Here is a 27735-nt window from a genome sequence, read left to right on the forward strand (position 1 = left end):
GGGGAGAGGAATGAGGGGGCAATGAAGGGGGTGGGGAGAGGAATGAGGGGGCAATGAAGGGGGTGGGGAGAGGAATGAGGGGGCAATGAAGGGGGTGGGGAGAGGAATGAGGGGGCAATGAAGGGGGTGGGGAGAGGAATGAGGGGGCAATGAAGGGGGTGGGGAGAGGAATGAGGGGGCAATGAAGGGGGGTGGGGAGAGGAATGAGGGGGCAATGAAGGGGGGTGGGGAGAGGAATGAGGGGGCAATGAAGGGGGTGGGGAGAGGAATGAGGGGGCAATGAAGGGGGGTGGGGAGAGGAATGAGGGGGCAATGAAGGGGGGTGGGGAGAGGAATGAGGGGGCAGTGAAGGGAGTGAGAGGGCAATGAAGGGGGGTGGGGTGAGGAATGAGAGGGCAATGAAGGGGGGTGGGGAGAGCAATGAAGGGGGGTGGGGAGAGGAATGAGGGGGCAGTGAAGGGAGTGAGAGGGCAATGAAGGGGGTGGAGGAGCGGAGTGAGGGACAAGGGGAGAGTGAAGATATTGAGGAGGGAAAAGGGGGCAGGAAGTGTGAGGGGTGGTGGGAGAGGAGTTGGGGACGGGAGGAGAGGGCGGCAGGTGGAGGGATTGAGGGAGGGAAATGATAGACAAAGAGAGGGTGAGGATATTCAGGAGGGGGAAGGGGGTTTGAGAGCTGGTGACGGGGTACAGGGAGAGGAATGGAGGGGGAGTGAGGGGACAGGGGGAGAGGAGTGAGGATTGGGGCGGGTGGGGAGGCAGTGGGTAAGGAGGGAAGGAGCTGTGGGGGCGGAGTTTAAGGGGAGGGGACAGGAATGAAGGGGCGGTGTGAGGGGTCGGTGACCGGGCCGGGGCGGAGGGAGAGCACTGAAGGGGGCGGTGAGGAGAGAGGGGAGTGAAGCCTGAAGCCTGAAGCCTGAAGCCCGGGGCCCGGGGCCCGGGTCCTACCGTGGCTGCCCCGCGGACTGTCGCTGTTTTCGGCGCTTCCGGTGAGTAGGAGGGATCGGGGGGGGGGGGTCTACTCTCCACAATGATCCAATCCTCTCCGGGATCCAGTGCCATCCCCTCCCAACTCTGGATCCACTACTTTCGGTAATCAGGGACCCCCCCAAACTACCATGGCCATTCAGCCCAGCCAGTCGGTGCTAGCCCTTTATCGGGAAACTAATCAGTCCCATTGCCCACTGTCAGCATGAAGTTGGGCCTCACAGCACTTTGACACGTGGTATCTGTCTCATTTGTGCTAAATAATTGTAAATCTACCTGGCTCAGCTTTGAATACATTCAGTTACCCAGACCATACGGCTTGCTAGGGGAGAGGATGCCAAAGATTAATGAGAGGAGAAGTTCCTCCATCTTAAATGGAGAGCTCTTTGCCCCCCTGGTTCTAGATAGCCCCCATATTGGGAAATATTTCCTCAGCATCTGCCCTGTCAAGCTTAATATTGTATGTTTCAATACCTTCTCTCATTCTTCTAAGTTTTTTGGTGTGTGGTTTCACCAAAGTCATGTACGATTGTAGCAAGACTTCCCCATATTCCCCTAGATGCTAAGAATTCTAAATATTGGATGATTGCACAAAATACTTCTAGAGTTTCACATGCGTGCATAATATCTCTTTTTGTTTTGTGTCCTTGGCTACTATGAATTCAGAAGCAGGAGCAGGCTGTTCAGTGCTTTGAGTCTGATCTGCTATTTGTTAATATCATGGCTAATCTATTAGTGGTCTCAGTTCCACCTGCCCGTCTGTCCCCCAACACCCTTGACTTCCTTGTTGATCAACAATTTAGCTAACAATCTTGAATAAATTCAATGTCCCAGTCTCCACTGTTTCCTGTCCCATCTGCTTTCATGAGCTGTCATAAACACAACACGTGAGAGCAGCATTCCCACTAATTTTATTTTGGGCTGCAACTCTCTAAGACCCGTGCGCAGTACAGACCTCTGGAACCAGATGTCAAAGGTGCATTTGGCATGCCAATGCCAATCAGCACACATACAGACTGGTTTAGCTGTCTGTGTGCAGTAAGAGGGAATATTGCTTGCGAGCCCTTACTTTAACAACCTACCATCCCTCTTCCAATCTTTCTTTCTCAAAAGGTCTTGAGTGTTATCAAATCCCAAATTGATGCCTGTGTTTCTTTCAAATTGTGCCACCCTCCCTCAAAACAATTGGGTTGAAACCATCATTATCAAAATCGCAAATAACATCCTCTGCGACTGTGTTAAATTATTTCTTCTCACTCTTCCCATCTGTAGCCTCTGATACATTGACCACATTGTCATGCTCCTTTTGTCATACAACTAGCTGGCACAGTGTTTACCTTGATGCAAAGGAGATGGAGTGGAAATTGGTTGAAGTTGGACAAGATTATGACAGATAAGATAAAGAAATGCTGTCACTATTAGCGGATGGTAGGGGATACAGATTTAAGGTTTTGGACAAAAGGTGGACATGTGAGGAAGAGATCTTTTATACAATGAATGATAATGATTTGAATGTCCTAGTCATTGGAATTGGTGATGGTGAATTATTTCAAAAGACCATTGGTTAGACACTTAAGGGAAGTAAACTCGGGATTAAACAGATGAAAGGGACTGGCTGGATTGCTTTCCCAGACCGCCAATTTGAACTTCAAAATAAGGACCTACGTTAGATACAGTGCTTTTTATGGATATTTGAAACTACTTTACAGTACATTTTTGTAAAGCTGTTGTTGTAATGCAGGAAACCTGGCAGCCAATTTGTGGATGGTAATCTCCCACAAACAAAAATGACCACAATCTATTTTTGTAAAATTAGATGAGGAAGGAATACTGGACAAGACATCAACTCCATTACTCTTTTTTGAAATACTTCTATGGGAACTTATACACCCAGCCAAGCAGGCAGAGGGAGCTTTGGTTTAATTTTATGTTTGAAAGACAGTACCTCTGAAGAAAGTACTTTAGAACTATCCTGGAGTGTTAGCTTTGATGTTTATGCCCAAAGCCTGCAGTGGGACTTGAAACCAGAAAGTTGTGATTCAGAGGCAAGAGTGCTACCAACTGACCCACTGTTATTTAAGGTAGTTCGCCACTACCTCTCTTGTCTTGGGTCTGTCTAGTGATTAGTGGTAAAGGATGCGCCACTCTGGAGAATCAACAGAACAGGCACTGTTCTTAGATAACAAGAAATGCTTATTGCAAGGTAACAATAAGTACAACCATATTTGGTCAGACATAATTGTTGGGACCTTAGTATGCTGATCCAGACACATCTGCTCCCTCTGAAAGCTAGAACTCCTTGTCTCCATGCACTGACTGTATGTAACATCAATAGAATGGTGGAGCCAATGGAACATGAACATTTACCCAATTAAGAACTATTCCCTTGTAAAACATTTCCTGCATTATGACAATGACCACAATTCAAAAGTAACTAGCTGTGAAATGCTTTGGAAAGTTCTGATGTTGTGAAAGATACTAATGTAAAGAAAGCTTTCTCTTTTCAATTTGAAAATTATTATTTCAATGCAAATTTATTGTTAAGAGTATAGACCTTATGCTTGTTATGACTACTTGCTGAAATATGTCTTTACCACTGGATAATTGTCACTTAATTTACTATTATGCTGATCTCCTTCATTGTAGCTTTTTCAATATGATGAATACTGTGGGCAAACTATCTTAAAAAAAACTGGGGCGGCACGGTGGCTCAGTCGTTAGCACTGCTGCCTCACAGCACCAGGGTCCCAGGTTCAATCCCAGCATCGGGTGACTGTCAGTGTGGAGTTTGCACATTCTTCCCGTGTCTGCGTGGGTTTCCTCCTACAGTCCAAAGATGTGCAGGCCAGGTGAATTGGCCATGCTAAATTGCCCATAGTGTTAGGTGCATAACATGTGTTGGTAAGTATTTAACAAATAAAATAGAACCAGTCTTGGGTGAGACAATTTGTGCTTGCAACAATTATCTCTGAAGAATAATTGTTGATAAAAGCATGTACCACCCAGATTTCTAAAACGTAACATACAGGCAGAAAATGGTTGCCTAAATGTGAAGGTTGGAAATTAAGACTTTTTTCAGACAGTAATCCCAAATATCCCAAAGGCCATTGTGGAAAATGGCAGAAAGCAAATATGTGTTGTTGGCATGTGATAACACCAACATTGGAGTCTAAATCATACAATCAGCAAAAAAAAGGAAGTGGAGATATGGACTTGTGTAGTGGCAACAGAATACTTTTATGTGCATATTGAAGTCTTGAGCTGTGGACAGGGATGATACAGACCATAAGATGTAGGAAGAGAAGTAGGACATTCAGCAAATCAAATCTACTTTTGCCATGTGTGGAAATGATTTGCCAAATGCCCTCTGTCAGCACCATAGCATTCTGTGATTCACTGTGACCATGACAGATTGGATAATTCTTAACTGCACTTGAAATGTCATAATATTCAAGCTCTTGGCTGGAAAGTGCGATTTGTGGAGGTAGGTTGGCTCAACTTGATGGGCCAAAGGGTCTCTTCTGTGCTGTATAACTCTGTAAAACTTTCCTGTCTTTCCTGTCATATTTGCTTTCTGCCATTTTCCACAATGGCCTTTGGGATATTTGTTTACTGTCTGAAAAAAGTCTTAATTTCCAACCTTCACATTTAGGCAACCATATAACTGTTAATTTCCTTACTGATTTAAAAATCTGTTTGTCTTATACTTGAATCTACATAATGACCCAGCTTTGACAGACCTCTGCAATAAAGAATTCTACAGACTCACTGCATCTGAGAGAAGAAATTCTTTATTGTCTCTTTCCTAACTGGGTGACCCCTTACTTTGAGATCAAGATCTTTAGTTCTAGATTCCCCCACAAGGGTGGACTCCAACTTCTTTCCGTCATGTGGATGACCAGGAATATTTACTGACTTCATGGCCTGACATTTTTGTATGTTGGGATTTTCAACTTAATACATGTTTGTTTGGCCACATTATGAAAGCACCTTTCTTGACCATCAAGTCCTGGAAAGGCTAAGACGTTGGCATGTTACCCACTGAGCTACAGGATCTCCTTGTCACTTTGTACAAGAAGTAAAATTAGAGGAAAATGTTTTGTGAGATTGATGCCAAGTACTTGAACAGTGATGAAGGTTTGGACCATCTATTAATGATCTTGTCTGAAATCAACAAGATGATCTCTTAACTGTTTTGGGACATGGTCAGATTTTGCAAGACAGATCATTCATGAATGTATGTTGGACTTTAACAAGTTATATAAAACATGGACGAAATTCAATTTGAGGATCCCCTTATCACTACTGGTATTCAATACTGGTATTTCACTTGGGAACACAACTGGTTCTGATAGGTGTTTGGTTCTCAGGAGAAGACCCTGTTGGATTGTATGTCAGTTGCCTTAAAGAGAATCCTGGGGAAACAGTCATATCCTTCAGCCTTTATGGAACAAAGGAATTATTCTGATACGTCACAAAGAATAGATGTCTCGATGATTGCCAGATTTCTAAATGTTCAAGTTAATAGCCAATGGAATCGATATAATGCAGATTAAAGGCAGACAGAATGTGGATGCAAGCACTGTTAACAGATCAGGTTATTAAAGCAGAAGACAAAGTTGGAACAACAGTATCAGGAGCAGGAATCACTGGCATGCCCAAAGAATAGCTTCAGGTGTAATTCAAAGTATATGCGTGAACTGCTCAGAGCAAAAGCAAGAGCTATGAACTGACATGACAAAGATAATTCTAAGGAAGGGGATAAAGATAATGATGAACCTGAGTAAATTAAATTGATCACAAGGAATTTTAGTCTGATGATGAATGTGTCAGTTGCAGATTTCTTTAAATGTGGATTAATCAATGGTGCTTGCTCTTTGACAGTACAGGATTGGTTAAAATGTTATTGTGATTACTAAGTAGTGAGGACCAACACAAGATTAAGTAATACAAAAATGCTGTTAGCTTGAGGATTGGTGATTAGTATACATTAAGGTTGCTTCGAGAGTTGTGTTTCCACATAAAGTAACTGAATTATGCCATTTTATAAGTGCTGGTGTAGTCTCCAGTGGGATACTTATCATATTATGTTGCCTCTCTAAGCAAAAGCAAAAATGAAACTTGCCATGATAATTATTTTTGACATGTCAGTTGATCTGCTGTGGGGCATAGAGTCATCCAACATGTAAACAGACTCTTCGGTCCAACCAGTCTATGCAAACATAATCCCAAACTAAAGCAGTCTCATCTGCCTGCTCCTGGCCCAAAACCCTCCAAACGTTTTCTATTCATGTAAATGTCTAAGTATTTTTTAAACATTGTAACTGTGCCTGCATCCACCACTTCCTCAGGAAGTTAATTCCACATGCGAACCACCGTCTGTGTAAAAAGAAATTTCCCCTCGTCTTTTTTAAATCTCTCTCCTCTCACCTTAAAAATATGCCTCTCAGTCTTGAAATCCCCGATCTTAAGGAAAAGACACCTGCCGTTAACCCTATCTATAAAGTAAAAGCTTCCAGAAATTTAATTGTATGTTGAATGTTCATTATAATGCCAAAAGTGTGAGATTCATAGACTGTCAGTGAAGTGGAAGAATGGAGAGTAAGAAAGCATGTTGCAGATTTGAAAATGGATCTGGGGTTGACTCTTGTTCTGGTATTGAAGAAAGAACCTCCAACAGAACAAGAGGTGGATCTAATATTAGTAGTCCTGGCAGGTGGAGAAATGAAAGGAGATGCCACATTTTTAATAGCAAAATAACTGTATGGAGGCCAATGTCCCATCGCCAAGTTACCCTTCATATATTTGTGTACAGTACATTCGCTATGGCCAGCCATCCCAGAGCTAGTCCCCTGAACTGAGGAGATTCTAAATCCCCTGTGTATATTTTTCTCAAACAAACAAACAAAAGTACATACTGGCTGCAATTCAGCCAGCACAGAAATCAGTTCTTCTCATAGGAGCACACTGGCTGTGTGACCAGCTAGCTCTCAGTCGGTCCTCAACTGAGGAGATTCTAATCTCCATCCCCTGTTTATGTTGGTCAGCCAGGGCTTCCTGTTTGGCCCAGGTTAGTCACTACAAATAGATTAGACAATGAAATAAACATTACAGAGCAGCTGAAAAGTAAAACTAAAAGCACGAGTGGGAAGATTTAGTGGTTGCCAACAAAAACCTGAGGATAAACTCAAGGAGAGCAAGGCAAAACAGACTCTTGAGTTGGATTGTTGGGGAGAGTTTTGAGTTTATTCTGAAACCTAAAATCAAGGGGTGCCCATTTAAATAGGTATGAAACAAAAATGTTCCTCTCAGAGTCGTGAGTCTTTGGATAATTTGAGTATTGCATGTCTTTTCCTGACAAGGTCGAAGCCTTGAATATTTTTAAGGCAGAGGCAGTTATATTCTTGTTAAGCAAGGGAGCAAAAGGTTATCAGGGTCAGGCAGGAATGTGGATTTAAGTTTGCAATCTGCTCAGCAAGGATCTTATTGAATGATGAATCAGACTTGAGGGGCTGAATGGCCTACTCTTGCTCCTAATTTGTATATTTACATTTTAAAGCTTGATTGGCTATTTGAACTGACCGGGCATCCAGACTAAACCAAATGCTGGTTTTGATGTGTTGGATTTAAGTATGTTGATGAAAAATCCGAAAATAAAGAATGGTTTAATAACAAATAAAAATACAAAGGAAATTAAATAAGCATTATTGCAAATTTAACTTCTGATCCTTAAGTGACCTGAAGAATGTTTTTGACTATGCTTTTCATGTTATTCTTCCTGATGGGTATTCTACCACTTTTGGTGTTGTGGCATATCTTAATGAGAATGGTAAATGTGGTCCTTGACATTTGAAAAGAAAAGTTTATTAACCAAGCTCTTGCTGCAGAAATACTGGTTCTTTCAGATAGTGGTTGTAGGATCTTACTCATTAGTTATTTTGAGAGGTTCTGTACATTGGCTGTACTGAAGATAATAGACTATTGAATGTTATATAGATAATGGTTCCTTGTAGGATAATTCACACTCAATGAAAATTTTGAATGATAAAAGCAATGGATTGACTTTGTTGGCTTGAAATAAGAAAATCTCTGAAATAAAATGGATTTTTACAAGTTGGATTGTTTTACAAAAAGATGCATGTATGAATTAATTGTTAGAAATTCTAGAGGCAGAGTATCTCTTTTATATATTTGTTTTAATTTCTTCTGAATTATTACTTATCAACATTGAAGAATGAGGAATTGATCTTTTGTGCTTAGAGGAAAATCACATAACAATGAAAGCTTTTGGTCAGTTCATGTTAAATTAGAAACATTTTTTCTTCAGAAAGGAGATACTTGAGAATGATTGATTAGGAAATAGATTACCTCTGTGCAGTGGTTTTAGTTTGAGATTCATACCAGAGGTATTTGTATGAGGGATTTTTGAAGCAAAGAAATTCTAAGCTCAGTTGAGTGACTAATCCAGAAAAAGGCAATTAAACACTCATGACTAGGAGTTGGAAGAGACAATTATGTCACACCTATAGATGTGAGAAATAAGGGAACTATCTTTTGTGTTTGAATACTATAAAGTGTTGGTGTTGGGATAGATGGGATTGTCTACATCAATCATTTAAATTGTGTTTATGTAAATACTTTGATTTATTCTATTTTGTACTTATTTCTTTTGCATAACAGATTTGTTTAATTGTTCAAACCAAATCCACAGCATTGTATGCTTGTGTTTCTGTGAAACGCCATCTCATTAAGTTTTAAAAAAAAATCTATCAAGCTAGATTTCAGTCTGGGATAGACTTGTCCACTGGTAACACCAGTGACTTTACCTTCTGGAGCCTGGGTATTTTTGTCAATATAAGTGTAATGCTGTAGTTTTAACATTGCATTATGTCAGAACAGGCAACCGTAACCAGACAAATCTAGTGGGTCGACAAATACTATTGTACCATCAAGTCACTTCCTAGGTTGCAAACTTGAGGTTGACCTGCTCTTTGTCTTCTGGCTTTATCTGGGATACAGTCTCAAATTACAGAGAGTTATTCTCTCATTGGTCAAAATCATGGAATCAGTACAGTGTGGAAGCAGGCCATGCAGTCCATCAAGTTCACACCGACCCACCCCCACCTATCCTGTCCCTGTAATCCTGCATTTCCCGTGGCTAATCCACCTAGCCTGCGCATCCCTGAACACAATGGGCAATTTAGCATAGCCAATCCACCTAACATGCATACCTTTCAACTGTGGGAAGAAACACCAACCCAGAGGAAACTGGCAGACGTGGGGAGAATGTGCAAATGCCACACAGTCGCCAGAGTATGAAATTGAACCCAGGTCCTGATAGTTATGAAGCAACTGTGCTAAACACTGAACCAAAATGATGAAAAGAATATTCTGTGCTTCTTAGGATCAGTGAACATGACTTGACAGATGCAATGTGACCAGGATGAATAAAGATTGATGTTGAATTATCACATATGTAGACCTATTTGTATTGATTCACTTTAGTTCAGGATAGAGTCACAGAGATGTGCAGCATTCTATGCAGACCCTTTGGTCCAACTCACCTATGCTGACCAGATATCCTAACCTAATCTAGTCTCATTTGCCAGTACTTGGCCCACATCCCTCTCAACCCTTCCTATTCAAATGCCTTTTAAATGCTGCAATTGTACTAACCTCCACCACTTTCTCTGGCAGCTCATTCCATACATACCTCAACCTTTGCATGAAAACGTTGCCTCTCAGGTCACTTCTACATCTTTCCCCTCTCACCCTAAACCTATGCCCTCTAGAGTCATAGAGTCATAGAAATGTACAGTATGAAAACAGACCAGGCAAAAATGGTCCAACCCGTCCATGCGGACCAGATATCCCAACCCAACCTAGTCCCACCTGCCAACACCCGGCTCATATCCCTCCAAACCCTTCCTATTCATACACCCATCCAAATGCCTCTTAAATGTTGCAATTGTACCAGTCTCCACCACATCCTCTGGCAGCTCATTCCATACACGTACCACCCTCTGCGTGAAAACGTTGCCCCTTAGGTCTCTTTTATATCTTTCCCCTCTCACCCTAAACCTATGTCCTCTAGTTCTGGACTCCCCGACCCCAGGGAAAAGACTTTGTCTATTTATCCTATCCACGCTCCTCATCATTTTGTAAACCTCTGTAAGGTCACCCCTCAGCCTCCGACGCTCCAGGAAAAACAGCCCCAGCCTGTTCAGCCTCTCCCTGTAGCTCAGATCCTCCAACCCTGGCAACATCCTTGTAAATCTTTTCTGAACCCTTTCAAGTTTTACAACATCTTTCCGATAGGAAGGAGACCAGAATTGCACGCAATATTCCAATAGTGGCCTAACCAATGTCCTGTACAGCCGCAACATGACCTCCCAACTCCTGTACTCAATACTCTGACCAATAAAGAAAAACATACTAAATGCCTTCTTCACTATCCTATCTACCTGTGACTCCACTTTCAAGGAGCTATGAACCTGCACTCCAAGGTCTCTTTGTTCAGCAACACTCCCTCGGACCTTACCATTAAGTGTATAAGTCCTGCTAAGATTTGCTTTCCCAAAATGCAGAACCTCGCATTTATCTGAATTAAACTTCATCTGCCACTTCTCAGCCCATTGGCCATCTGATCCAGATCCTGTTGTAATCTGAGGTAACCTTCTTCGTTGTCCATGACACCTCCAATTTTGGTGTCATCTGCAAACTTACTAACTATACCTCATATGTTCACATCCAAATCATTTATATAGATGATGAAAAGTAGTGGACCCAGCACTGATCCTTTTGACACTCCACTGGTCACAGGCCTCCAGTCTGAAAAACAACCCTCCACGACCACCCTCTGTCTTCTACCTTTGAGTCAGTTCTGTATCCAGCTGGCTGGTTCTCCCTGTATTCAGTGATATCTAACCTTGCTATCTAGTCTCCCATGGGAAACCTTGTTGAACGCCTTACTGAAATCCATGTAGATCACATCAACCGCTTTGCCCTCATCAATCCTCTTTGTTACTTCTTCAAAAAACTCTATTAAGTTCATGAGACATGATTTCCCTTGCACAAAGCCATGCTGCCTATTCTTAATCAGTCCTTGCCTTCTCAAATCCATGTAAATCCTGTCCCTCAGGATTCCCTCCAACAACTTGCCCACCACCAACGTCAGGCCCACTGGTCTATAGTTCCCTGGCTTGTCCTTACCACCTTTCTTAAATAGTGGTGCCATGTTAGCGAACCTCCAGTCTTCCGGCACATCACCTGTGACTGTTGATGATACAAATATCTCAGCAAGGGGCCCTACAAACGCTTCCTGAAGAAGGGCTCATGCCCGAAACGTCGATTCTCCTGCTCCTTGGGTGCTGCCTGACCTGCTGCGCTTTTCCAGCAACACATTTTCAGCTCTGATCTCCAGCATCTGCAGTCCTCACTTTCTCCTACAAACACTTCCCCAGCTTCCCACAGAGTTCTAGGGTACCCCTGATCAGGCCCTGGGGATTTATCTACTTCTTTGCATTTCAAGGCATCCAGCACCACCTCCTCTGTAATATGGACATTTTTCAAGGTGTCACCTTTTATTTCCCCACATTCTATGTCTTCTATATCCTTCTCCACAGTAAGCACTGATGCAAAATACTCATTTAGTATCTCTCCCATCTCTTGTAGGGAGATGTCTTGCTGATCTCTGAGGGGCTATATTCTCTCCCTAGTTACACCTACCAGCCTTTCCTTTCATCCTAACAGCAATATACTGTCTCTGGACTCTTGTTATCTCATTTTGGAAGGCTTCCCTTTACCTGCAAACATCTGGCCCCAATCAGCTTTTGAAAGTTCTTGCCTAATACTGTCAAAATTAGCCTTCTGCCAATTTAGAACTTCAACTTTTAGATCCGGTCTATCGTTTTCCATCACTATTTTAAAACCAATTGAATTATGGTCGCTGGCCCCAGAGTGCTTCCTCACTGCCACCTCAGTCACCTGCCCTGCCTTATTTCCTAAGAACAGGTCAAGTTGATCCCACTGTCCAGGCAATCTTTAGAAATGTTTACATATGACAAAAATGAAACAAAAGTGCAATTATTATTTGCAGTTTTCAAAAAGCCCAGTTATTTTAAAATTTCCAGTGTGATATTTAAAGTGTCTTGTAGATCGAAAATTTATGTCAATCTGGTTGGGAAATGCTCAGCAAATTTGCCCAAGTTCATGTTGAACATGCACTTGATCGTAGGATAATACCCTGAAATTAGTTTTTGAAATGTGAGTGAGGTTATTGGACTGGTTTTAACATCTGGTTGGAATATGAAACAGAAGGTTTAAATGTGAAGTTTATCATAAGTCAGCAATAGCTAGCAGTGTAAACCTCATTTGATTTTTTGAAGCAAACGTTTGGCATAGTAAGTTAGTCACTTATCCTAGCTTCCCTTAATTTTCTGCACACTCAATAATTGACAAAGTCAGTTTCTGAGGCTATTCTGTCCAATTGCTCCCAATTAAATGTTTGATAAAGGAACCATGAGATTATAAATAAGTGCAGTAATATTATATAAAATCTTTGTTATATAAATGGATGGGCAAACTCTTTATGTTACATATGATAAATCCAAATATACCTTACATCTGTTTATACCTTTTACCACCCATCAACCAGCTGCGCCCACTTCACTCATCATGATAAAGAAAAATTCCAGATTGTGAGCTCTCTATTTATATACAGGCTAATTTAGAAGCTCTGAATTTGATGCTGATTATTGGTTTGCACGCATTGTTAACATGAGTTATGTGATTTTCAATTGCTGAGAATTGACTGTTCATTGATTGCAGTGTTGTGCGCCTAATGTACTCTAGGAAGGTTTTGTTATACCTTAACGAACCAATTGACAGTCATGTCCACAACTTTTTTGTATTGCATAGTGTACATAGTGAATGCATGGAAGTTTAAATCTTGGCTTTAGAAATGAAACATGAGCAATACAAGGCAGATTAAACAAATGTCATCTTTCAGCATCTCAATCCTATTGATCTGCCTGCAGCACACACTCTGTTGGCCAGTTTTGTTACTATAGCAGCAAAGGTCAGATGAGTTGGGAGCTGTGTTTCCTCGGTTACTGATTTTTGTCTCTCTATGTTTGTGAGATGTGCTAGTCATGGAAGCTAATTGTTGAGAAACAGCTAGTCATGAAATCCCAGGGTATCCATCTTCATGAATGTTGGAGTATGTACACTGATAAGTGTCTTATCAAGAAGTTGCTCCTGTTAGTGTCTGGCTGTTTCAAAGTAGATACTTAACAATTGACAGAATATAAATTTTGTGCTGTTTCATTACTTTAATAAGTTATCTGGGGTTAGTTTCCTTTCACAATATATGTACATTTAATACAAAATGGAACGTGTAAATATAAGCTAAATTATGTGTAGTTATTTTTAAAGGGTCTGATCTTCATGGTCCTGAGTGCATTAGGCTGACCTACTTGCATGGAGGTGTTCTGAACAGGCTTCTTGTAGGTTTGCCATAGCAGACCTCTCATTTTGCCTTTCTGCTGTGGGAAGGTACAAGGAAGATTTGTAGGGATGATACCAGAGAGAGAATTGGGCTGAGCTGGAGGGATTATAGTTTTTTTTAATCCTGTGGGGTGGGGTAGAGATAAATGATGTTTTGTTGGGAATAATATGATGGTTATATTATTGGCTTAGTAACCAAAAAGACTGGATTAATCATCCAGAGATATAAATTCAAATACAGCCACATAAGCTGGAAAATTTACATTTAATTCCAGAATTACTTAGCGAATTGAAAAGTCAGTCTCAGGAATGGTAATTATTATTTTGGATTCTCATTAAAAATAACTGCGTCGTCATTAATGTCCTTTAGGGAAGGAAATCTTAAGAAATATCTCACTCTGGCTTATGGTTGACTGTTAATTGCCCTGTGAAATAGCTGAGCCATTTAGAAGGTTGCTCAGTTGTATTCAAAAGAGTGGCTCACCATCTCCTTCTCAATGGCAACTAGGAATGTACAACAAATGCTGCCCATGCAAATGTTGCCAGCATCTCATTAATGAACTTTAAAAAGGTTGATGTAGAGAAAATGTTTCCACTTTTTGGGGGGTGGTGGGAGGGTCCAAAAGAACATGTCTTAAATATAAGAAAAATCACTAATACTTCCAGTAGGAAATGCTGTCTGTCAAAGCATTTCAATTTCCTGCCCTTTAAGTTTTTGAAAACAGTGTTGGCTGTATGCTTGAAGAAAATGTGCTTGCTACTTCACCCTGTTCACATAAGCTTGAGAGCCATCATTATAGTGTTAATGCTACATGGTTGATTTCACAATCTGTCGATATCACAGTGGGGTACTTGGTAATTCACAGTTTGTGAGACAGTTCCAAAAACCACCCTACCCTATTCAGCCTCTCCCTATAGCTCAAACTCTCCAACCCTGGCAACATCCTTGGAAATCTTAACTGAATCCTTTAAGTTACACAATATTCTTCCAATAGGAAGGAGACCAGAATTGCACGCAATATTCCAAAAGTGGCCTAATCAACATTATGTACAGCTGCAACATGTCCTCCCAACTCCCATACTCCATGCACTGACCAATAAAGGAAAGCATAGCAAACATGTTCTTCACTATCCTATCTACCTGTGACTCCACTTTCAAAGAACTATGAACCTGCATTCCAAGGTCTCTTTATTCAACAACACTCTCTAGCACCTTACCCTTAAGTGTATAAATCCTGCCCTGATTTGCCTTTCCAAAGCCCAGCACCTTACATTTATTTAAATTAAACTCCATTTCCCACTTCTCAGCCCATTGGCCCATCTGATCAAGATCCGATTGTAATCTGAGGTAACCTTTGCTATCGACTACACCTCAAATTTTGGTGTCATCTACAAACTTACTAACTATACCTCCTATGTTCACATCCAAATCATTTATATAAATGACGATCAGCAGTGGACCCAGCACCGATCTGTGTGGCACTCCACTGGTCACAGGCTTCCAGTCTGAAATGCAACCCTCCTCCACCACCCTCTGTCTTCTATCTTTGAACCAATTCTGTATCCAAATGGCTAGTTCTCCCTGTATTCCATGTAATCTAACCTTGCTGACCAGTCTACCATGAGGAGCCTTGTGGAACGCCCTACTGAAGTCCCATTTCCACCACTCAGCCCTTATCAATCCTCTTTGTTACTACTTAAAAAAATTTAATCAAGTTAGTGAGACATGATTTCCCCACACACAAAGCTATGTTGACCATCCCTAATCAGTCCTTGCCTTTCCAAATACATGTAAGTCCTGTCCCTCAGGATTCCCTCCAATATCTTGCCCACCACCGATATCAAGCACATGACCTGTAGTTCCCTGGCTATTTCTTACCACCTTTCTTAAATAGTGGCACCACGTTAGCCAACCTCTGGTCTTCCAGCACCTCACCTGTGACTATTGCTGATAGAAATATCTCAGCAAGGGGCCCACAATCACTTCTCTAGCTTCGCACAGAGTTCTCGAGTGCACCTGATCAGATCCTGGGAATTATTTACCTTTATGCGTTTTACAACATCTAGCACCACCTCCTCTGTAATAGGGACATTTTTCAAGATGTCACCATCAATTTCCCCACATTCTATATCTTCCAATTTCTTCCCCACAATAAACACTGATGCAGAATACTCATTTAGTATCTCCTACAGCTCCACACACAAGCTGCCTTGAGGAGCCATATTCTCTCTAGATTCCCTTTTGTTCTTAATGTATTTATGGTCCCTTTGGATTCACCTTCACTGTATTTGGCAAAGCTATCTCGTGCCCTTTTTACTCTCCTGATTTCTTTCTTAAGTATACTCCTACTGCCTTTATACTCTTCTGAGGATTCACTTAGTCTCTGCTGTCTATACCTGACATGCTTCCTTCTTTTTCTTAACCAAAACCTCAATTTCTTTAGTCATCCAGCATTCCCTACCTGCCTTTCCTTTCACCCTAACTGGAACATACAGTCTCTGGACTCTTGTTACCTCATTTTTGAAGGCATTGGCACAAAGATGGCATAAGGACTGTAAAGAGCAATGGAAGGTGGATAGAGGACAAAAGCTGACAGCAGTGAAATTTGTGGAGAGGAGCTGTAGGGTTCAGTTGGGAGGGCCCATGGGGAGTGGGTGGAGAAGCGCATGTTGGCATAGAGAGGATTGGGCTATTGGAAGTGGCTTGAGAGCATAGGTTGAGTGTAGGTTAGTGCAGGATATGTGAATGGCAAGCATGATGTAGCATTGATTGGGTATCAGGAGCGTAGGGAATGAGGGTTGCCGTGCTGTATTTTGGTCGAATATTCCTTTTTCCACAACAGCAAGGTGCTGAAGCACTAAGGCAGGCCTTTCATTCAGTCCACTTTTGCACCTGGCAACCTCAGAATTGTGTCCAGGGTTACCTGACATGACTCCCACCCTCACCACCAGAACGAAAGTTTGAGCTTCCTGGGCACCATTTCTCCAAGCTGAGCATGAGGAGCTGGGAATTGGCCTGACTCTGAGCTCCTGACCTGGGACTGAAAAGGCAGGCCTTTAATTGAGAGTACTGGGCTGAATGTTTATTAAGTTAGGGACAGGCTCTGGAGTTGTGAAAATGGTGGCCAGACCCAATTGTTTGTTTCCAGGTCCTTCTCCCGGAAATTTACTTTTACCATTGTGAGGTAAAGGTGCAAACCAGTTGGGATCGCCACCCTGCATCCTTGATGCCCACTTGAACCAGCTCCTTTGCAGATAGGCAGGTCCTAGTCATCTGGAATTTTCATGGAGTCAGACCACTTCTAAGGAATTCATGGTTCACAACACCTCAGAGGTGATGGCATGAGAGGCCATGGAGGGACATGAGTTGGATGAATGGGGCATGGGGATTGTGTAGGGGAGGTGGACTTTGAGGATTACCGGGATTTACATTTTTATTATTAATGGAATGAAGTTCCACAGCACTGAGGTGAGCCTTTTCAACAAACTCCTGCCACTGCCTCCGAACGCTTTTGGGAGTCACCTGCCCTGACTGCTGCCCGTACCTGTCCATCCTTTTACCCGAGAAAAGCATGCAGAACTGGGCATTATCCCAACTCCCGCTACCCACCTCAACAATAAAAATCCAGCCCATTATGTTCAATTTTGGGATCACAGTTTAGGGAGTATGTGAAGATATTGATGTACACATCAAAGAGGTTTACTGGAGTGGTTCCAGCACTGAGGGGATTACTGTGGTATGATTAGATGAGATAAGCTGGAATTGTTCTCCTTATGGCAGGGAATGCTAAGAGAAGCTTTGATAGAGTTATTTAAAAGCATGAATCGTTGAGTTAGAATAAGCAAAGAGAGACCGTTTTCAATAGCTGGAAGGTGCTCCTGCTTAGGATGACAGGGAAAAAGAATCAGAGGTGACATGAGGAAATATGTTTCCATGCAGTAGGGATTAAGATTTGGAATGTACTGCCTGATGGTATGGTGGATATAGCTTAAATATAGCCTTCAAATAGAAGCTCAATAAATATCCCAATGAGAAAGAAAATCGTGAGAATTTGACGGTTGCAGTTACATACTGGCTTAGTGCAGACAACAGTTCTGTTATTGTTGGAAAATTGACAATATAAATAAACTGGTACAGGTGGTACATGCACACCATCACATGATGCAGTTTCTGTGTTTCTCTGTAGGTACATTGGTGTGCTCTAAGTTCTGGGAATTCTTTGTGAAATCTCCTTTATCCTTTAAAATACTACTGAAAATGTACCTCTTCCATCAAAGTTTTTGTGACCGGCGCTAGTGTCTGTATCTTTGGCTATATGCCAATTTCTGTCTGGTAATGCCCCTGAGAAGCACCTTGGGATACTTTATAACTTTAACTTGCACTTATTTAATGCCTTTATTGTTGTGCTTGCTGTTGAAGGCTTGGTTACAGCTTTCACCCACTAATATTATGGGTGTTCTGGTCAGGTGAGTGAAACAGTTTTGCTCTCAGTGTTGACTATTCTGAAAATAAGAGAATATTTGTAGGCTACACAATGTCAAAATATCAGTATATCTGTCATTTAGATTCAACTACCTGAAAATGGGGTATGGAGGGTAGGAGACTAAAGGGAGGCTTTGAAGCTAATTTTACTTGCAGTTAAATTTTAAAAAAAAAGGTCATCTTGGAATTCTTCAGGAGAAAGTGAGGACTACAGATGTTGGAGATCAGAGTCAAGAGTGTGGTGCTGGAAAAGCACAGCAGGTCAGGCAGCATCAGGGGAGCAGGAATGCTGATGGAGTAGTGGCCAGAAGGCTACATTCCTTATAGTTTGGTCTTTCCCATTATTAAGTTGTTATCCAGAGGTTCTGGAGACCACAATAACAATCTTAATCATTCCTCTACATTGAGTCCATGTGTGCTACCAGTGCTAAGTATCTCATTGTTCATGAGCTCAACTGATCTGTTTTCACTAAGTGCTTTACCTTGCTGTGATACAACCTAACAGTAAATGTGTAGTCAAGTCAGTTGTGGAACCTTTGTCAGTCGGAACTACAAAAGATCTTGCACCTGGGAAAATATCGGGGTTCACTTGAACACTGTACAATCCTCTTCTTTTGATCCAAATTATAACTGCCTGCTCAGGAGACAGTGGCAGGCCATAATATGCTGACCTTGACCTGCTATTGCTTCAGATTATTGTAACAGCTGATTCTCCTCCATCCTTGGTTCTCCAATGACTATGGCCCTAACACTGGTCCTGTGCATAATAGTATGATCTTAACTATATGCACTGTCAGGAATTATGAAATTAGTTGTAGAGTGACAAACCATAGTCTGAAAGACCATATAAATCTCATCCAAAGTGAAGTAAACTATCAAAGAAATAATTTGTGAAACCAATTTAAACCACTTTGTAATCATCAGTTTGTAGTGAGTAAATAAAAGGCATAATTCTCTTCGATCCACATCCATCCGTCACCACTTTGCTGCCAGCTACACTGGACTCAACCAACGTCAAAGTTGCCAATCCTCAGGCAACATCTTTCACCGCTGGACTGATACTTCTTCGCCACTGCCTCGCCGCCACTAATACTGAATCCAACCAACATCAAAGTTGCTGATCCTCAGGTGCCATCTTTCACCATTGGGCCCACCTTACCGACATTGCCTCCAGCAATCTAGCAGCTGCTGATTCTGGTGCCAAGTCCTGTGCTCACCACTGGGCCCGTTCAAGGTCCACTCTGGGCTCACACAGCAACTTTTTGATAGGTTACGTTCTTCAATTGTCAGTCTGTACAGAGATTGCCAACAAGCAGTTCTGTCACAAGAGTCACAAATGAGATGTATCTGCTCTCACTTTATATTGGCACAACAGAACTTTGCAGCAGGAAGACTGCATAATGGTTAAAGGTGTAAAACCCGCACCCGATCAGGTGCAGGGCATTATTTTGTATGGCTCTGTCTTAGACTGATTAGTTTTTGAGATATGCATTTTACACTGAAATATTGTCAGTCAATCTTATTTTGCGAAAAAATATATTTCTACTTAACAGATTGTTGGTCCAAGAATCCCAGTGTTAGCTACTATATAACAATCTGCCACCCAGAGTCTGTGGTAATGCCATTGAAATAACACTTCGATGTGGTGGTTCACATTCTAAGCTAAATGGTAAGTAAATTCACAGTCTCCGACAGTGGTTCTGAAAGTTACGCTGTACTGGCAGCCACTTTTTCTCTTTACTGAAATAGAAATGGTCAGTGAACACGAGTGATGGATAAACAGAACTTGATATAACTTCGGCATCACGAAAGAAAAGAGGCTGGAAATGTGCAACAGGCCTTTAGATATCTGTAAAGAGAAAAAGCAGGTTAAAATATATTGTGTTACAAATTTAATCAGAAGATTCAAGATTAATAAAACACTTGGTTTAATAAGTGAGGCAGGAAAACTGTGGTATATGAAAATAAATGGTGGTCTTGAAGGATAAATTAGTTCGAGAAAATCAAGTTGAAGAGTTGGAGATGGAGGGAGACACATGTTGCTCTAGCATGGTGTTGAGTTGATTTGCTTATTCATCTCACCAAACCTCAAAAGTACTCCAGGTTAGATAAGAATGGAATTTTCCATACCCTGATATCATGAATTTGCTTCTGTTTATGAATTCTTCCATTTAGACTTTGTTTATTTTCCGTCCCAATGAAGGATTCGGGCATGAACAATCAGAAATATGTGCAGTTGAAATTATTTCACTTGTAGATTATTGTATTTTTCACAATCAAGATGTTTTGGAAAGTCCATTGGAACTATCACATACTAAAAAAAAGTTGTGTGTGTCATCTGTCCCTCCCTCCCTATATTACAACATAGAAATAGACACCAGTACAAATAGAGAGGAAGAAGAATGGAATATTAAGGGATATATAATCTGTGGTATTAGGGAAAGGGTAAACCTCAGGCATGTAGAAATAGAATAGCAGAAAAAATACACACCAGCAATGTTTCCTATAATTAGTGTAAAACATTTTAAAATGTTTGAAGTGTCTATATTATAAAGGCTGGTATTCATTCAACACGTATATTTGTGTATTATTTAAATGTAAGAAAGTGATTTACACATTACACTGAGTTTGAAAGTTCCCACTACCTGCCCCACAATACCTCACTATAAATATTGAATTGAGAGTGGCCCTGCCTAATCTAAACAATCTTTGTTACTTAATATACTGTGTAAAAATAGGAAGTAGAATTATCCCATTGTAGTTGTTTTCCTGGCTATGTTCCCATTTAATCTATTTACAGAGAAACTGATGCTGGTATCAGTCCTACTGGCAGCCAGGTACAGAGAAACTCACTGTCCTAGATGCCATTCTCAATTATGGTTATGGAACTGTACTTGAATGGTTTGATATCAAAGACGTACCCTGCACCTTATCCACATCTTATTTTGATATAGTCTGTTCAAATATATTCTGCATGTCAACTTAAAAACATGACTTGTAAGATTCAGGTGAGTCACATTATAAAAATAAAGATAATTAACAATGGAAAAAGCTGGTCAGTCCTTCTTGCTTGTTGTTCCTCCCCATTTACTTTTGATTTTGTTTCTCCTTTTGTTCTGCTGATTTTCTCCACTTCCCTCTTCCATCAAAGGCCTTATCTCTTTAGTGCAGCAGTGTGATACCACAGGTCCTGGTCATGCTCCTTCAGCTACCTCATCCATTTGGTTCTTAGTCATTGGGGAACCTTCTCAACAGGTATCTTTAGGTTATGAACCCAATTAAGCCTGATTCACTTTTTATGAAAACTTTGCATCCATGCACATTTAGCAGGCTCACTCTTTACCAGTGCAGAAAACTTTGTAAACTATTGGACTACAAGTATTAGGACCACAGACTATTCAATCAAACCTCTGAATCTTTTTATTTTTCTTTCATATATTGTTTACTATTTCACAGTAATAATATAGTTGTATTCTTTTGCTACTGAATCTTACTTCCTCTTGGGATGTTAATGACTTAAAGATGTGAAATGGATTTAAATTTTAAATTTGTTGAAATGAACTTTAGACCTTGCTTTGTAATTAATCAACCACACTCCCAAATCTTGTGTGTAAGAACATGGCCGCCATTGAACTGTGGCCTTTCATAGTTGTACTGCAATTATGTCCAACCTAAGTTAGCCACTGCATGGGGGTTCATGAGGACGATTAAGTTTTAGAATTATATCTATTAAAGCAAGCCAGATCGCAGCAGTTCAGCAACGCAGCTTAGGGGCTCCTCAGCCAAGAAGCCTGGAGCTCATCTACTCTGTCTGCTTTTAACTTTTTCTTTCTTTCTCTGCCTTTTTTCTTAATGTTTGCATTTATTTTGCTTTTTATAACTTCTTTGCTGGAAGGCTGTTTTCTCCTGCCCCAGGACCAGTGAAGAAGAGGCTTCCAACCCGGCACAGCCTGTGCAGCAGTCTCAGCTTGGCGTGGTTTGGCAATCTCAATGGTGCAGAGGTCTTTGGCAGCTTCCAGGTATTCTAGTGGCCCGGCATGGAGATCTCATCCTGGCATGGAGTATTGTATTCTATCCTGAAGCGGCGGTCTCCCATTATGACAGTGTTGTCCAGAAGGGGTGGTTTCGGCTTGGCGTGGTGGTCTCCAGGTTTGGTGGCCTTGTCCTGCTGTGGAGGTCTTCTTTGGCTGTGCCTTTCAGGTACTCCAACGTTCATCGTCTTAATTGACATTCCCTAAACTGAAGTTGATCTGAGAGGAGCTCTGCCTTAATTTTTTCTTTTTTTTCTTCATATCTATGATTTCTGTCATTAATACAGGCTCTGTGGTATGGCGACTTTTAAAAATGTTCTTTTGTAAAAATACTTGTGACAATAAATTGCTGTTCTATAAAAAGCATCAGTGAAAATGCACAAGTGCTGAATAATTTGACAGATGGCTATTTCAAAGTTTGTTATTATGCTGTGATGAAAACAAAAGAATATCCATTTCTTGCACTAATTGACAATATGCTAACAAAATGCAGGAATTTGTGACTTAGAAATATCTAGTTTGTTGGTGGAGTATTGCTTATGCAAAGAATTAAATGTTCAGTCAATATCAGGTCTGTATGAAGTACTGAAAAGAGGACCCAAGAATTGATCTCACACTTGTTATGGGTTCTCTAATTAAACTTTGGGGAACTGAGATGTTCTGCCAACTTTATCTAATATGATGATAAAAGTATTGACGTTGAGAAAATGTGTTAGTTGTCTCTATAGTTCTAATAACGTCTTTTCTTAATAGGATATGCTCTATAATTTCTAGGCCTATAGGCACTAAGGTGATTGACTCGGTATCTGTGCTGTAATTATATGTAATTTCTTTTTTACTTTCCAGTATGTTAACTTGCTGTGGCAGCAAGTTTTCTTTTTGCAAATTTTCTTATTTTCCCTTCAGAAGGGGTAAATATACAATTTCTTAGTCACCTGCTCTTTTTTGGTACTTTGCCAAAGTGCCCATTCTTCATGTGTGCTTCCAAAAAATGTTTGTCTAGAGAGTATTCTACTATGTGGGCATCATTGTCACAAGTGTGGTGCTGAAGAAGCACAGCAGGTCAGACAGCATCTGAGGAGCGAGAATCGACGTTTCGGGCATAAACCCTTTGGGCATAAGGGCTTATGCCCGAAACATCGATTCTCTTGCTCCTCGGATGCTGCCTGACCTGCTATGCTTTTCCAGCACTACACTCTCGATTCTCATCTCCAGAATCTACAGTCCTCACTTTCTCCTGTGTGAGCATCATTGTTAAAGCCATGTCCTATTCTGACATATCTTGCATGTGCAATTTTAACAGCCATCCTTGAGCAGTATTTGTTAATTATATAATTTAAGGTTGCATATATATTATTGGAGGGGATTGATTGGATGATTTCTTAATTTCACACACATAAAAAGACACTTATTCGCACTGGTGAGGGAGTAGAGTTAGACATTTTACACTTGTATCACAATGCAAATTAATCTAAAATTGAATATAGATTGGTTTCTGGTCTCCTACTTCACCAACTGGTGGTCAGAGTATTGAGTATCTTTCCTTTATTGGTCAGAGTATTGAGTATAGGAGTTGGGAGGTCATGTTGCGGTTGTACAGGATGTTGCTTAGGTCACTTTTGGAATATTGCGTGCATTTCTGGTCTCGTTGCTATTGGAAGGATGTTGTGAAACTTGAAAAGGTTCAGAAAAGATTTACAAGGATGTTGCCAGGGTTGGAGAGTATGAGCTGTACGAAGAGGTTGAATAGGCTGGGGCTGTTTCCCTGGAGCGTCAGAGTCTATGGGTGACCTTATAGAGGTTTTTTAAATTCACGAGGGGCATGGATAGGATAAATAGATATAGGCTTTTCCCTGGGGTGTAGAAGTCCAGAACTAGTGGGCAAAGGCTTAGGGTGATAGGGGAAAAGATATAAAAGGGACATAAGGAACAATATTTTCACACAGAGGGTGATGTGTGTATGGAATGAGCTACCAAAGGAAGTGGTGGAGGCTGGTACATTTAAAAGGCATCTGGATGGGTGTATGACTAGGAAGGGTTTGTAGGGATATGAGCCGGGTGCTGGCAAATGGGACCAGATTAGGTTAGGATATCTGGTCGGCATGGATGAGTTGGACTGAAGGGTCTGTTTCTGTACTGTACATCTCTATGATTCTATGACGCTAAATGGCTGATTTCTCCTGGTACCTACTTACAAACCATAGCATTTCTTCTGCTCTTCTAGTTAGTTCAGCATAGTCTACTTATTGAACTGGGGCTTCATAGTTCCACCTCACTCGGGTAATCCACTTACAAAATAAGAACATTATTGAGAATTTGACTCTGCATTTTTATCAGTCACCTGACGATGAATATGTCAGTTGTCATTTCAGTTTTCTCCCAGCATTGGCCAAAAAGTTGAATGGAACACTAGTGAACATATAGGCAGGATATAGCATTGCTCACCAATGCAAATTTCATTAGATGAATGCATGTAACAAGAAATAAAGCAAGTGACATGGTTGCACAAATTCACTTAAAGGATATGTTACAGTAGCCAATAAAGATTGGATACAAGCTGTTCACGTTTGGGAGCTAAATATTCCATTCTGTAAGATCTGCAGAAACAAGTCGGGAAAGAAGAAGGGCCAGCCATGAACACACAATGAATAAGCCATCAATATTTACTTTGCTTGAATTTTGCCTGAATGCTTGTGAACCTGGCATCAAGGAGGTCCCTAGCATTTGTTTGATTGTCCTGCCATTGAATCCAGTTGATATTGTGGATGGAATTTCTCTAGCACCTTCAGGTATTACTGATTCAAAGTCCATGTCTTGCTGTGATACAGGAAAGTGATGATGACAACTTCCTGTATGTTAAGACATTTGTTGACTGATGGAGGTCATTGTTGTCAAACACTCACTGCTGTAGTTTGTACAAGGCTGAGCTGGCACAGCTGATCCAGTGTTGGGGTTACCTTATCAACTGTGGCTTTTTGAGAGAGTTGACAGCTGAGATATGGGTAGTTCTCAACACATTTTCAAATCTCTTATCGATAGGTAATGGAATAATTTGCTAACTAAATATGAGTTGATAATGAGTTTTGTTTTAGCAACATTCAAGGAAAGGCCTAGTTAATTGCACGTAGAATTAAAATATTGTGGGTGGTTTGCAAACTTGTTGCAGAGTGGGTAACAACCCTGCAATCATTCAGTAATTATAGATAATATATATCTATGGTGGTCAGTTTAGTATTGCACAGAAGCAACTTAGCTAGAATGTTTTCCATCTCAATGATATTTAATACTGACATCAATGGCCAATTGATCTTTCTAAGGTGAATAGCCACGATCAGGTAGATTCGGAATAATATAGGGCTAATGCATGGCCTTGCTTGACCTTGGACCAAATTTTAAAAACATCTATTTCAAATCTCCCACTCAGGACAGTTACAATCATGTTGTGAAGCAGTTGCAAGATTATGATAAAGTTTCTTGACATCCAAATCATTAGAGCATAGATTGCAGAGTGTCATGATTTACTGAGTTAAATGCTTTAGTCACTCGGTAAGTAAATACAATACAGAGTTTTCGATATCTTGGTATTTTTCTTGGATTTGTCTGGCAACAAAAATGATGTTGGAATTAGCTCAGACACACTTAAACACAGTGTGGAAAATATTAATATACAGATCAAGGAAGTATAGATCAAGAATAATTTGGTTATGATAGATATTTTAGTTTTCAGGTAGACTAGGAAAACAGAACAGCCAAAGTAATAAAAACAGTGAATTCCTAATATATTTGGGATGATTTCCTAGACTAATGTGTTTTGAAGTCGATAAGGGAACTGTCAAAACTACATTTAATAATGAGTATTGTATCAAACTAGAATTAATTAACAGTCTGAAAGTAAAGGAATATTATGGGAATAATAATCATAATATGACTGATTTTGATCTCAGATTCAAAAGATTGAAGAGATTCTCAAATTACCAAGGAATTATTTACATTTTACGAGTATAATTTGAGACTTTTACTGATATCGATTTGACCTTCCAGTAGCTAATGTGAATTCAGAATTTTAACTTCAGGAAGTACATAAACCACAAAAGGTCAGTGATCCAAGTTGTTACACTTAACATTTCTGAAGACTGAAACATTGTGATGCTGTATTGTGGTTTTTTTTTGGTAGTTCCATCATTGCTGAACCATATGCATCTTCGGGGACTGTTCTGGGAAAGAAAGTTCTTTTGTATCTTGAGGCCATGTACAGTGCAAATATTAGCAAATCATACATCATTATAATGTCCCTATGTTGAAAACAGTGTCCATTGTGTCTGCCTGAGGAAATGTAAGAAGAATTTCCATACACATCAGCTGAACTCTACCCAGTCTATTTATCGTACTTACTTTGGGGCAATCTTCTTGCTTCAAAATCAGGAGAACCTGCCCTATATGATAGACCATTTGAGTATCCGATAAGCCTGTCTGTGTTCAACTCTTGAAACATATACTGCTGTCTTATCCATGGGCTGTGCATCCATGCTAATACACCCAACTGATTACTAATGTTAATATCTGCAACCATGGATTTTAGCTGATTAGTTAATAACCCATTAGAACATAGAACATAGAACAGTACAGCACAGAAAAGGCCCTTCAGCCCACGATGTTATGCCGACCACTGATCCTCATGTATGCACCCTCAAATTTCTGTGACCATATGCATGTCCAGTAGTCTCTTAAATGTCCCCAATGACCTTGCTTCCACAACTGCTGCTGGCAACGCATTCCATGCTCTCTCAACTCTCTGTGTAAAGAACCCGCCTCTGACATCCCCTCTATACTTTCTTCCAACCAGCTTAAAACCCCTCATGTTAGTCATTTCTGCCCTGGGAAATAGTCTCTGGCTATCGACTCTATCTATGCCTCTCATTATCTTGTATAACTCAATTAGGTCCCCTCTCCTCCTCCTTTTCTCCAATGAAAAAAGTCCGAGCTCAGTCAACCTCTCTTCATAAGATAAGCCCTCCAGTCCAGGCAGCATCCTGGTAAACCTCCTCTGAACCCTCTCCAAAGCATCCACATCTTTCCTATAATAGGGCAATCAGAACTGGACGCAGTATTCCAAGTGCGGTCTTACCAAAGTTTTATAGAGCGGCAACAAGATCTCACGACTCTTAAACTCAATCCCCCTGTTAATGAAAGCCAAAACACCATATGCTTTCTTAGCAACCCTGTCCACTTGGGTGGCCATTTTAAGGGATCTATGTACCTGCACACCAAGATCCCTCTGTTCCTCCACACTGCCAAGAATCCTATCCTTAATCCTGTACTCAGCTTTCAAATTCGACCTTCCAAAATGCATCACCTTGCATTTATCCAGATTGAACTCCATCTGCCATGTCTCAGCCCATCTCTGCATCCTGTCAATGTCCCGCTGCAGCCTACAACAGCCCAAAGAAGAATCTTGGGATGAGAAGATTCAAAATTCATGGAGAAGAATCAAAATTGGCCATTTAGGACTGTTGCAGATGCTATTTTTCTTCTCCATGAGTTTTGTCTATGAAGGCAGGTCCAAACCACAATGAAATGACTTCTACCATGGGAGAACAAGGGAACCCTAATCCATTTCAATAAACCTCCGCTGTTGGCACCATTGTGATCCATATTGGTTATTCAAGGGGTCTGAATTGATATGGGAATATACACTTTTACATGCATGCTGTAGTCTAGAGCTAAGAATAA

At 40.8% G+C, this 27735-nt stretch overlaps 1 protein-coding gene across 1 annotated transcript in view; it reads left to right on the plus strand.

The window, feature by feature from the left end:
* The first annotated feature begins 893 nt into the window (after positions 1 to 893).
* LOC122551895 (nmrA-like family domain-containing protein 1) overlaps positions 894 to 27735 on the plus strand; it is a 76605-nt gene continuing 49763 nt past the window's right edge. The window contains exon 1 of the mRNA XM_087988712.1: positions 894 to 986. The gene's annotated coding sequence lies outside the window, so the exon portion shown is untranslated. The remainder of the gene's footprint in view (positions 987 to 27735) is intronic.

Source organism: Chiloscyllium plagiosum, unplaced genomic scaffold (assembly GCF_037043375.1).
Source record: "Chiloscyllium plagiosum isolate Xiang-an unplaced genomic scaffold, Cpla_swu_hap1 HiC_scaffold_7, whole genome shotgun sequence".
Taxonomy (NCBI): domain Eukaryota; kingdom Metazoa; phylum Chordata; class Chondrichthyes; order Orectolobiformes; family Hemiscylliidae; genus Chiloscyllium; species Chiloscyllium plagiosum.